Here is a 12,500-nt window from a genome sequence, read left to right as displayed (position 1 = left end):
TAGGCTGCGACTGTTAAAGAAATGGCAGGGAAAGTGAAGAGAGATGAATAGTGGAAAGGAAATTTATTTTATTTATTTTACATTTGTTTACCGGGATACTCCGGCTGGATATATGTCCATTTTCAGTGGAGGCCCATGGAGAAATGCTCCAATAGACAATATTACAAAGATTACACATCAAGTTATTTGCATAGAAAATATAAGACAAACAGTTATATACAATGTTTTAGTATTATTCCCAAAGGGACTCACAGTTTACAATAGTCAGATAGATTAAGGCAAAACTCATCAGTCTTGTACAGTACATAGCTGAGTTAAAATGTAGTTCAGATATGATTTCCTTTTATAGCTTAATCTGGGTTGGTACATGGACAAAGCCAGTTCACTCTGAATTACTGTTTGATGCTTTTCTGTAGAAACTTATGGAGGATTGAAGGGTTATATAGTTTGGCAGAGAATTCCAGGTTTTGACAACAAAGTTGGCAAACAGGGATTCCCCAGCTGTGTTATTAGCTTTGTAGGTTTGGACCAATAGTTTGTTGGCAAATCGTAATGACCTCAAATTGTTGTATGGCTTTATAATATTTATGAGTGAGGGGGTAAAGAATTTTGTGGGCTATTAAGAGTTCATTTAGTTGAATTAAGCTGGGAAGTTCTAGCCACTTTAGTTGCTTCAGGTTCTGGCAGTGATGGGTTCTATAGGTGGAGCCAGTGGCGAATCTGGCAATATGGTTATAGCTATGAGAGAGCTTATTCAGTTCAGTTTTATTTAAGTTTGAGAGGCATAATTAAGAGCAGAGAGTAGGTGTGACCGAGTGATTGCAATTCTAGCCAGTGGGGTTAAAAATGACTTGTTTCTGTACAGAGATCCAAACTTCTTATTGATGGTCTGAATGGTTTTGTTGAAATGTAGGTCAAATTTAAGATTATTATCTATAATAATCCCTAGAAGCTTTGTATAGGTATATGGGGAGATAGTGGTACCATTGTTGGATGTAACAGTGAATGAAAATGGGGTGGATCTACTAGTGGGGTGAAGAGCAGAAGTTTAGTTTTATTGGGGTTCAGCAGTAGACATTGGTTGGACAGACAGTTTTCAACAGTGTTAAATGTGTTCTGGGTTAAGATTTGCAGATCGGATGGGGAGGTGGCCGAGCAGATGAGAGTGGAATCATCTGCATATTGCATGCAGGTGGCTTTAGGGACAGCAGTTTGGAGGTTGTTGATGAAAATAGAGAAGAGTGGTGGCCCTAGTATGGATCCTTGAGGGACGCCAAGGGTGAGAGGTAGCTGGCTGGATAATTTGCCCTGCCATAATACTGCCTATTGTCTGCCAAGTCAGGTAGGATTGGAACCACTGGATTGTGTGCTTGTTTAGAGAAATTGACTTTAGAGAGAGAATGACAAGTTCATGGTTGACCATATCAAAGGCTTTTGATAGGTCAAGAAAAAGAGGGCAGAGGATATCCTATTGTCATTCCTGTTTTGGTTTATGGCATTAGTAAAGGCAGATGTGGTGCTGTGATGTAGCCTGAAACCATGCTGGGAGTTGGACAGTTGGTCATTCTGTATAAGGTATTGCATCAGTTGCTTGTGTACACATTTCTCCATAATTTTAGCTATCTAGTGGGGAAAGAATGGCGATGAGTCTATAGTTGGATAATTCAGTGGAACGTCTGCCTTTATGGAGTGGGGTGACATGGGATATTTTCCATCAGGAGGGAATAGTACCTTCAGACAAGGTTCTATTGATCAGTATAGATAAGGGGTATGCAATGGCCTCTGCAGTTATTTGTAGGTACCCTGCAGGGAGAAGGTTGGCAGAGAGGGTAGTAGGTTTTAGTATTCTTTTTTGGGGAAATGTCAGCACTCAAAGGAGGTTTATGGAGAGAATTCAGAACAAAGAAGAAAAAGAAATGGAAAGGTATGACATTTGGGATAATTTAATGGTCCCATTGGGAGTGAAGGCTCAGGAGGTAAGAGCTTTTATTCTTATTCATAAAGAGACATTTTCTGTTCTGGAAAGTTTTTTGGGTAGAATAAGTAGAAAAATGAACTGTAATCCATGGAATTCTTATGTGGCCAAAGCATTTCACAGAGAAGCAAAAAAGAAGATACATGTTCATGTTGAGCTGATGCTGAAAAAGAAACTTTAAAGCAACATTTAAGCAAACTTTGTAAAGAAGTTAAGGACATTAGCAAAGTCTATGATAACAGAGGATTATGGACTGAGGGATGGAACTGTCATATTGTGCTGAAAATGGAGAAAGAAAAAATGTTCATATCCCTAGTATGATAAATGCAGTGGATAATAGAGGTATTGTAAAATATTGGTCACAAACGAAAACATGTTTTTTTTTCCCTGTGGAAAAGATAATCATTTGATAAGTAACCGTGATAAGAGGAAATGTTATATTTGTGGGAAAACAGATCATGATACAAAACATTGTGAATTTAAATGTCATAAATGTGACACAAATGGGCATTTATGGATGCATTGTAATCTAGAGATAAAGGATGAAAAAAAGAAGAAAACAAAAGTGAGGACAGTATACAAAGAGAAGAAACAGTCCCAATAAAAGATAAAGAGGAAGTAGAGAAGTGAGATCAAGGTATAAATAAAGATAAGGATAAAGAGAAAAATGAAACAGAAGATAGAAAAAGGCTCTGAAATAAGTGATGAGGAAAATATAAACTGGAAAACAGTGAAAGGTAAAAATAACTCCATTAGCAAAAGAGAAAGACACATAAAGTTTAAAAGGATAAGTGTAAAAGAGAAAAAGAAAGGAAATGGAAAATGTACCTGAGATAAATACTTAAAGGTACACAATTTCTAATCTACAACACAGACATAATGGCAACTTTAGAGTGATTTCAGTAAATGTAAATAGTATGAAAATATCAAAATATAGGCAGCAGAATAGGCATCCTAAATTAATGTAGTAAGTGTGATGCTGACATGGCAGTTTTGGAAGATATAAGATTTCTGACACAAGAAGACAGATGATAAAGAAGCTTTGGAGATGAGACACAATATGCAACCTAGGAAAGGAACTATGCTCAGGCATAGTTGTACTTTGTAGGAAGTCAAGAAAAATACTGAATGTAAGATTGGTAACAATGGGAAGATTAACTTTTGTACATCTTAAATAGCATAATCAGGTATACAGAATTATAGCAATGTATGCCCACATTACAAGCAATGAAAGGGAAAATGTATTTCATAACATTTTGGATTATGTAGTAATTAATATGAATATGCTATTAACAGGAGATTTTAACTGTGAGTTGAGAGGAAACAAGAAGTATAGAGGAAATTATGTTAAGATAAATGTTGAAGTTATAAAATGTGGTAATTTAAAAATTTGGAATAATGTGTGGACATATAGTCTAGGTATGTGCGTGTGTATGATGAAATAGATTATTTTATTATATCACAAGGTTTAAGTATATCTAAGGGAGAGACACTTGTAGCAGGCTTTTCAAATCCCTCAGCCATACAAATAGAAATACAAGAAAATAAGGAGTATATGAGATTGGGAAAAGAAATAAAAAGAACAAGTGAGAAATTATGGGATGAAAATGAAAAAAAAATAAGTATGTGTTTATGGAAAGATCATATTTCCACTAGAGTATGTTATAAAAACTGGTCTGACTGGTGGCTAGCTTTGGAAGAAAAATATAAAAAAAAAATGTTTTTTTTTTAGAACGGCAGTCAGATATAAGAAAATTGCAAAAAAATTTAATTATAAGACAATGTGTATGGATGTGTGGTGATTATTTATATTTATTTATATTTACATATACTTTTTTATGTACTGCTTGTATGATTTTTATGCATTGTTTGAATGTTATTTATGCATACAGTTATATTCATGTTCTTATATGTAGTATATGACTTAATTTTAGAATAACTTTCATTTATTTATTTAGTTAATTAGATAATTGGGTATTCATTGGATAATTGTTTTTCGATATAGTATTGAAGTGATGTTGCATTATGATTAGTTACCTGATGGAATTCTTGTTTTGGGATGAAAGCACAGTAAAAAGGTTAAGTGTTAATAAAGTATAGCATTTTTTAGTTACAGTCGTTCAGTTCATTATTTTTTGGCATCTATTCCTTCCAGTGCTAGTTTTTGTTTCTTTTGAATTCAGAACTTCCTAGAGAATGCCTTGACTCAGGTGCTGGAGCAACACATATTAAATCAAAGAGGTTATACTATTATGACCTTATTGGGTTTAATACTACTATCAACAACAACAATAAAAATTAATTACATAAAGTAGAAGTCAAAGAGTAAATCCAATGAAAAAAGCATCAAATATTATAAAGGAAATAAAAGAAATATGTATGGAATAAAAATGGTGTATAAGAATGTTATGGTTTGTCAGAAAAGAGTGTTTCAGTGAAGGTTTTATGTATAAAGCTTTATGCAGTGGTATACTTAAAGTTGTATGGAAAAAGAAATAAAGATCTATAGCACTAACAATACAGATTATAACATTTTATGCAACTAATTCAAAACAGAATAGAAAGTAAAATGAAAAGTATTATGGAAGATAGCATATATAGTTTAAAGGAAAAGGGTGTTAGGAATTACTATTCATAATAAGGGAAGATGTGACCAAGATCCTGATAAGAGATTTAAATAAAACTTTTCATACTATACATGAACCTTTGTGGGCAATAATAGGGGAGTAGAACATTAGTAAGAAAATTAAAAAAATATATGTTACTTTATTTTATTATATGCAGAGCAAGAGTGTTAGTGAATGGGCAGTTAAGCATAGAAATATATACAAAGAATGGTATACATCAGGGATGTCCTATGAGTAGTATATTTGCACTCGTTATCAATGTATTTGTCAGAGATGTAAACTTGTACATGAGAGGTGCTACTTATATTACTAATGAAGGGATAAAAATTCCAAAAATATTTACTTATGCAGATGATATACTGATTATGAGACAAAGTCTGTATGAAAAAAGTTAATATGTTATATATATTAATGTTTAAATATAATAGATGTGACTTTAAATAAAGATAAAAGTAAAGAACTGGGTGGTATAGTAAAGATAGGAGGGGTATCTTTTTCAGTGAAATAAACCTCAGTGTTAGGAATAAGATTTGGGAGTAAAATGTAAGTGGGGAACAATAGAATAGGATACTAGATGAAAAAAAGGAGGTTTGTTGTTTTTAGAAAAAAATACAAGCTATTGTTTAATAAAAAGTTTAATTGATTTCATTCATTTATACTGGGAAAGACTGCATATTTAGCTAGAGTCTAGATGTTCCTAATAGTACATAAAAAAGAAATACTACAAGTTATTTTTTTATATGGGGTTCAAGATTGAATCCAGTGAATAAAGGAGTCTTATACATGGACAAGGAAGATGGAATCTTAGGATTAATAAATCCAATTGTTTATGCTGCTTCTTTGAATTTGTATAAAGGTTTGTTATAGATAAATGATAAAAATGAAAAGCTAGCAGTAAATTTGCTAAATTACAAATATAGGAGACATTTAGATATTTAAAGAAAAAATCAGAATGGGGAAAGTATGTTTAAATGAAGAAATAACATATCAAGAAATGATTATTTTATGGAAAATAAAAATTGATAAAACAGAAAATGAGAGGGAATGATGTTTGGAGCAGATATATTTGTCACAGGACATCTTTAGTGTCAGGGGTAGAGGAGTAGGCAAGGAAAGGTTGGGGTGTGAAGATTTGATAGGCATAGTAAGCTCTATGGAAGGGGTAGGGCAAGGAAGGGTTCATTTATGGAGGGAGGAAGTGAAATAAGCAAGGGTTGAGGACTTAGGGTATTTTGAGTGCTAGGAATGTGTTGGAGGTAACATTTTGGAGTGATTTTCTTAAGTTCAGGATCACTTCCGAGATGATCTGAGGTTGGCTGGTGATAAGGTAGGCCTTGGGTGACTAACAGGCAGGGAGAAGTGAGCAAGGTTATAATTTGTTTTCAGCCCTCGACTGGCTGTGTGTTATGGGGGGCAGATGGCAGGCCCTGGGGGTCACTGGAGTTCCGGAGTGTAGCCGCATGGCTCTGGAGATTAATTAATGGTATGGGTGATGTCAATGCAAAGTATAACAGCACCATTTTTAAATTGCCCATGGTCTTGGGGTTCCCTGTATCTTCAAGGGTAATCAACATCTGCTTTATGATAGTTTCAGCAGCTGTGTTGGTGACTGATGAAAAGCGGTAGTTTTAAAACTGGCACAGACATTTATATTAATAGTGATGAGGTATAGTTAATAATTGCAGTGTATAATCATATTCTGAATGGTTTGGTGATAGCATCAATGTTGACTTATGGTTCAGTCTTTCTTCCAGCTTGTGTGATGTGGCTGAGCCATGCCTGCAGTCTAATATCCTTGGTGGATGATCTTAAAACATGGAACTGCGGAAGCCAGGTAGCTAACCTGTCAATAGAGTTTCTTGCTTGGTTTCACAGTGTGAAGTTAATGAGATGGTTGCCTTGTCACTGCGATGCGAGAGCTTGCGGTGGTGGCATAGTGGCCATTCCCAGTGGTAGGGGATGCCAGCATGGTGGTGGTGGTGTTTCATGGACATGGAGACAGTCTACATATAATGGCCATTTCCTTGGATGCTTGGTGGCTATTAAAGGGAAGGCAGGACATGACTTACATAAAAAAAAAAAAAAAAAATGAGGATACATGGCTGGTGTTAGGTCCGGGGTGTGATAGTGGAGTCATACCGGGCAATTCACAGACTTTTCACTGAATGTCCACCTTTTGCCTTGTTCTGCTTTCAGATAAATGTGGTTTTGTGACAAATTCATGGTAAAGCGTTAAATACTCTTGTTAGGGAATACTGACAGACATTGAGTTTCAGACATTCATACCGTTCAGCAAAGTCATGTCATGCAAAACCTGTTATTCTAGCAACTTGATAATTTTCTCAGCACAATATTTAAATGTTGTCCCAATTGTGGGCCTTTGTCCACTTTTATTAATGGCTTTGTCTAAAGTTTGCTGTAAAGGGTTCAGGGTTTGACTGGAAGTATTTAGTGACAGCACATTTCAGAAGGACTTTAAAACAGCGATTCCTTTCTGACTGTTAGGGATTCAGCTGTCACTCTTATGCAAGCCTGTGCTAATGTAGACTTGTTATGCCATCTAGGGGAGGGAGTCTTTAGGCCTAGTTGTGTGCACATGGCACTGGGTGAATTGATTGGCTACTGCTGGGTGAATGGATGAGCACTAGCTGCATTTTACTTTGGAATAAACAAATTGTGTTTTTTTTCTGTTACTCACCATGTTCTGGTTTCATTGCAGGTGTCAGTGATCAATATGACGGAGGTCCAAGCATTGCAACAGAAGTGAGTGAACATTGTGGCTCAGGCGGAGGAGCTTTTTTGTGAGATGCTGAGCTGTGATGCTGCGCCAACAGGAATGTGAGGTCAAAACAATAGTAAGAGACGGCAGCCTTCAAAGTGCAAGCAGGCAGCCAGAGGCAAAAGAACATGGCAGTCACAGGCCAGTGAGTTGTTGGTACCGGGGGTAACAGCTTCTTTAGGTAACATTTCTGCAGACAATGTATCAGGATGGATGGGTCAGTAGGTTTGTTGGGCGGAGACGGGGTAGAAGTAGATTGGATAATGGGGTAACGGCTCCATTCAGGTATTGGAGGGTCATTTGAGTGAATTTGGGGGCTTGGTTGTTTGGTTGGAGAGGACCATGTATTACAGGAGTACAGCTCAGATTTAGACAGTCCAGCTGGGGTTGGTAGTTTGTTAGTCCTAACGAAAGAGGCTAAACTTTTGCTTAGTGGAAGTGGGCTTGGATTTTGAATGCGGTCAGGTGACTGGCTGGCTACGCAGGCTTTGGGGCAGGGGAGTGGGGCAGTCTTCCTGATGCCTCACATACCCACTTCATTAAAGGGGAAAATTTGGAAGTGTAGTATGTGGACATTTTTGGTTTAATTGACAGAGACAGCATGCAAAGTTTGTTGGAAACAGAGATGGCAAATGGTAAAGACCTATTGGCAGCCTTAGTGGCCCTGTGTCGAAGACGGGAAGGAGCGATGTGGCCAAGAACATGGTAGAATTGAGTTTTGGGATTTGTCTACTACATGGCAGTATGGTTGGAGAAGGATAGAGACTTAGCCGTTCCACTATTGGCTTATTTTTTGATAATATGAGAGGCCCAATGGCTGACAGCCGGCAATGCATGGTTTTGTATGATCAGAGATTTCGCAAGAGGAAGGTGGTGGATCAGTTCATGCATTGGGAGATGAGACATCTGGACACATGGCTGGCTATGATGATGAACAGCTTCAGTGTGGGTGTCAAAGGGAATAAGAAAGGGGAAAGGGGTGTTGCAGTATGTTGGGCTTTTAATAGAGGAAGATGTTCATGGGTGGCATGTGAATATCAGCATGCTTGTTCAAAGTGTGCAGGTGTCCACCCGGCAGTATAGTGTGGTTGGCTTGAGTGTAATTTAGCAGGGCAAATGTCATTGTTTGGTCAGAATGGCTTAGTGGCATCACCAATGGGGTTACAAGGGGAGCATGGTAGGGGTAATTTTCGTGGCCAGAGAGGGGTGGCATTTTGAGGAGGAAGAGGACAATTTGGGGACTCATTTGCCTATTAAGCTACATGTTTTTTAGGACATACTTCAGCAGTATCTCCAGGTAGTAGAAGCTCAAGAGTTGACTGATGGTTTTTCGAGAGGGCTTCGGTTAAGTCTAAGTTGGTTAATAATGGAATAATTGAGAAGAATTTGAGATCAGTGTGGGGGAGGGAGGGCATCTTGGAGACTGGTGGAGAAGGAGTGCTGGGAAGGCCAATTACTGGGCCCATTTCATAACCTTGCATTTGTCAGTTTTAAAGTTTTGCCAGTTGGGTTGGTACCTAAAAAGAAGCCAAGGGAATTTCGGTTGATTCATCATTTGTCTCACCCTGAGGGTAATTCTGTCAATCCTTGGATGATGTGGTATGAGTCATTAGAGGGTTTAAAGATCTGTGCTTGGCTAAGGTAGATATTGAGTCTGCATTCCATCTTTTGCCAGTTCGAGAGGAGGATTGACACTTGTTGGGCATGGTGGTCGGGGTAGGTTTTACTTCAATAAGGCCATGCCAATGGGTTGTGTTGTGGCCTGTTCCACTTTTGAGACACTTAACACGACTCTTCATTGGATCTGGCAGCAGCAGGTGAAAGTCAGAGGGCAGTTCATTACTCACATGAATTTTTATTGGTAGGTGAAGGGCGGGAGTGGGCCACAGTAGCATTGTGTGAGTTTGTACAAATGTGTGAGGAACTGGGGGTGCCTTTAGTCACCCAGAAGATGGAGGGTCTAACTAAAACACTAGATTTTCTCAGATTGTTGCTGGATGTGGAATGTGGCTTGTTTCAGTTGCCTAAGGAAAAGTTAGCCAGATTGAAAGAGAAGATAGTCTGGATGAAGGTTAGGGACAAGGTTCAGGTGAAGGGGGTTATGGAACTCTTAGGGCTCCTGAATTTTGCTTGTTGGCCCATTCATCCAGAGCATACTTTCTATAGGTCTGTGGCCCTTTTGCTGGAGGGGGAAAAGTAAACGTCATTGGGTGAGACTTGGTAAGTTGATTCATGAAGACTTAACTTTGTAGTTGGTGTTTTTAGAACGGTTTAATGGTGTCACCTTTTGGCAGTTGGAATGGGTAGGGTAATGGGATTTATAATTGTTCACTGATGCAGTAGGGGGTATTGGTATTGTGGCATTTTTTGGGGGTGAGTAGTTTGCGCTTCATTGGCTAGAATACTGGGACGAAGAGTTGAAGAAGGACATTGTGTTTTAGAGTTAATGCCAATTTGGACAGCATCTGTAGTGTGACAGGAATGGTTGAGGGACAGGTGAGTTGTTTTTAATTCTGACAATAGGACAGTAGTGCAGGTTTTACAGGTTAAAATGGTTAAGTCTGAGTACTTATTGTTGGCATTGCATAAATTAGTTTTACAGAGTTTGTCGATTAATTTTTCATTTACAGGTGTGCATATACCGAGAGTTAAGAATGGGATTACTGACAGCTTGTATTGCTTTCAGTTTTCCATTTTTCAGGCAGATGGCCCCAATGGCAGCAGAGGAGCCAGTAGTGGTGCAAGACAAGGTATGGAAAATTGGATTGCGGTGCTCACAAGGTTAGTAAAACAGTCTTGGCCAGTTTCCACAAGGAAGGCATACAGTAGAGCATTGCATGAGTTTGATAGCTTTATTTTGCAGTCATCAGAAGAGGAAGTTGTTTGATCAGAAGAGTTGTTGTCACGATATTTGGCTTGAGCTAGGGCATGGGGTAAAGTGCTAAAATCAGTTAGGGTGGACTTGACAGTGATTGGTTTATTTGCCCATTTGGCAGGGTTACAGAATTTTACTAAATCTTGGACAGTGGGGCGGGTGTTGAAAGGATGGGTTAGGGAGGAGGCGCTGCAGAGAGATAGGCATTGGCCAGTGACAAGGCAGGTGCTGAAGGTTTTGCTGAGGGGTTTATCTATGGTAATCTGTGAATCAGTGGATTATGTTGTGTGGGTGATGGGTGACATTGAGTGTATGGATGCACTTTGGGGCTTTTAGGGTATCAGTGTTGCTGGGGTCTTTGGTTTGGGAGGATGTTGTTATGTTGCTGCCTGAAAGCGGTTCACATCGGTTGTGGACATCTAAGATGGATCAGGTTAGCAAGGGTGTTCACATAGCTCTAGTGAAGAATGGGTTGGATCACGTGTCCTGTGGTGTGGGCAAGAAAGTTGTTCATGTGCCATAAGGGGAACCTACATGATTTGTTTTTTTGGTCAAATGGGGGTAGGGCAATACCAGGGGGACAACTGATTATGGTAATGAGAAGGATTGTCCATTGCATGGGTTTTGAGGGCGATCGATTTTCTACTCATTCTTTTAGAATGGGCAGAGCTTCTGATTTAGCTAGGGAAGGTAGTTCGATAGACATCATTAAGAGGATGTGGTGATGGTCCTCTAATGCCTTTTTGGCCTATATTAGGTGTTGGTGTATGTTATTTTAATTTAATTGTGTTTTTTTTTTAGGTAACAGGATTGTCATCAAAAGCCACTCTTTATATTTACTGGGCAGTGAGGAGGGTTGTGATTAGGAGCGAGAGTTCCAAGTTTGGGTTGCACTGGTTTGGAGAGTCACCTGGAACAGCATTAGAGGTCTCAGGTGTAACCATTTATTACAGTTATTTACATCAATACAAGCTCAAGTGGGACTTCTACAGATCTTGTTTGTACACTTGGCAGGTAATGATTTGGGTCTCACACCTAAACGACAGTTGGTTTAACAGATAAGGGAGGATTTCCTTGTATTAAGGAAGTTGTAACCAAGGGTGTGCTTGGTGTGGTCAGAAATTATACCCTGTTTGTGTTGGAGGAATGCTAGGAAGTTTTTGGCAGTAGAAAGGGCATGGAAGTTTGTGAATTTTAGGTTATCAAGACAGTTGGCAGTGAAAGGATTGAGGACCAGAGAGCATAAAGAGTTTGTTGACAGAGATCCAATGTGGTTCAGGGATGATAGGGTGCATCTTAATAACTTTGGTTTAGATTTGATTAATTTGAATTTGGGTTTGTTTCTGGAAGAGTTTGTTAAAGGTTTTTGTTACTGAGGGAGAACAGCCTGGGGTAAACTGGTGTGCAGAGAAGAGGGGCAGGCTTTTCCCTCTTCTATTCGCCATCTAGTGTGCTTCTTGGACTAAGGAAGTCTGGAGTGGTGGAACACTGCTTGCACTTGGCATTGGGATGGAAGTGAGGATTTGGGATGAAGATGAGTGATTTGATGCTGCCTGTTTCATTAGAATAAGTGAGTGGGTGGAGGACACTGCTTATTTGGGAAGGATGAGCAGTAGTACACTGCCCTGACTGATGGTCAAGTGATATGCAAAGAAATGAAGTCATAGATAATAAAGTTATGATGTAATTGTTTTATATTTGGTTACAATAAAATGTAGTCAAATGTCCTTTGGTGTTTTTGTCTATTTTATATAAAGTGGAATGTGACAAATGATATTTGGAACCGACATTGTCACGGGACATCTTTAGTGGGGGGGGGGGGGGTAGAGGACTAGGCAAGGGAGGGTTGGGGTGTGAAGATTTGATAGGCAGAGTAAGTTCTATAGAAGGGGTAGGGCAAGGAAGGGTTAATTTATGGAGGGAGGAAGTGAAGTAGCAAGGTCTGGGACTTAGGGTATTCTGAGTGCTAGAAATCTGTTGGAGGTCATATTTTAGGGTGATTTTGTTACCCAGCTGGCCTGCCCCTGGTTCATGGGATCTATATTACAAGATCGAAACTTTAGTTGATCGAATAACTAAAGATCAAACTTGTAATATTGAAAGCTAAAAACTTGGAACGGACGATTTAATGCAGTGAAACACCTCCCTTGGCAATTATGTGGATTATGCCCTTTTCTCGAATTTGGAGCAATATGGGAGTTGGTATATTTAATTAGGGGGGTGTGGGATGCACAGCCCCCACAT

Source organism: Protopterus annectens, chromosome 16.part0 (assembly GCF_019279795.1).
Source record: "Protopterus annectens isolate FY-2018-M chromosome 16.part0, PAN1.0, whole genome shotgun sequence".
In the NCBI taxonomy this organism is placed as follows: Eukaryota; Metazoa; Chordata; order Ceratodontiformes; family Protopteridae; genus Protopterus; species Protopterus annectens.
The sequence above is the reverse complement of the archived record's forward strand: the minus strand, read 5'-3'. Positions refer to the sequence as shown.